The 765-nt window shown below is 45.0% G+C and overlaps 1 pseudogene; it reads right to left on the minus strand.

Moving 5' to 3' along the window:
* Positions 1–201: 201 nt before the first annotated feature.
* On the minus strand, positions 202–408 carry LOC142261444 (U2 spliceosomal RNA; annotated as a pseudogene).
* Between the last annotated feature and the right edge of the window lie 357 nt (positions 409–765).

Raw genomic sequence — 765 nt, forward strand, 5'->3', positions numbered from 1 at the left:
GTGGAGATGAGTTTGCTATTTGGCACAGCTTTTGCATCAATAAAGCAAGTAAAAGGTGTGAAAGATAAAAAAAAGGGTGAAAGTGTGAAAAGTGAATTGGCCAAATTGAGGTGCATATAAAGTTTTTGCTTTCTTTCAATTCACTAATGGGGCTCATTTGAATCAGGTGAATTGAGTTCTGCTTTTGGAAACTGGGTTAAGAAGGGGTGCACCGGTCCTGGAGGTACTGCAATACCAGGTCAATGCGTGGAGTGGACAGAGCAAGATTTTTTCCATCTCCTTGTTCTAAAAATCCATTTAATATATGGTCCCCAGAGAGGGGACGTATCAGATATTAAACTGATAAGAACAGATTTAATTTTTTTTTTTTTCTGTTTATCAGTAGGACTTCAAAATAACAAAGGTGATCGCCTCCCGTTGCCTGGGAACCGTCCAGGCACAAGAGGGCTATGTGTCACCAGAAGGCGCACACACTTCCTCAAGGCCGGCAGACGTGCAATCCCAGGCACCTTCCAGTACCGACCAAGGTAGCGTCCTCCGAAACTACACTTGATCTTAGCCAAAAGGCCGAGAAGCTATAACCCGAATTGGTTACGGCCTTGAGTGGCACCCTGGCCTATACCGGACACATCTTAGGGAGAGGGAGACAAACCCACGCCTACAGAAGACATTTTGTCACCCAAGCCAACCCTTGAAAAGGCTGTTTTGCAGAGCAAAAACAAGAAGAATGATGCTTTTTGCAGCCGCCGCCCACTGCAATTAATC

Source organism: Anomaloglossus baeobatrachus, unplaced genomic scaffold, assembly GCF_048569485.1.
Source record: "Anomaloglossus baeobatrachus isolate aAnoBae1 unplaced genomic scaffold, aAnoBae1.hap1 Scaffold_223, whole genome shotgun sequence".
In the NCBI taxonomy this organism is placed as follows: Eukaryota; Metazoa; Chordata; class Amphibia; order Anura; family Aromobatidae; genus Anomaloglossus; species Anomaloglossus baeobatrachus.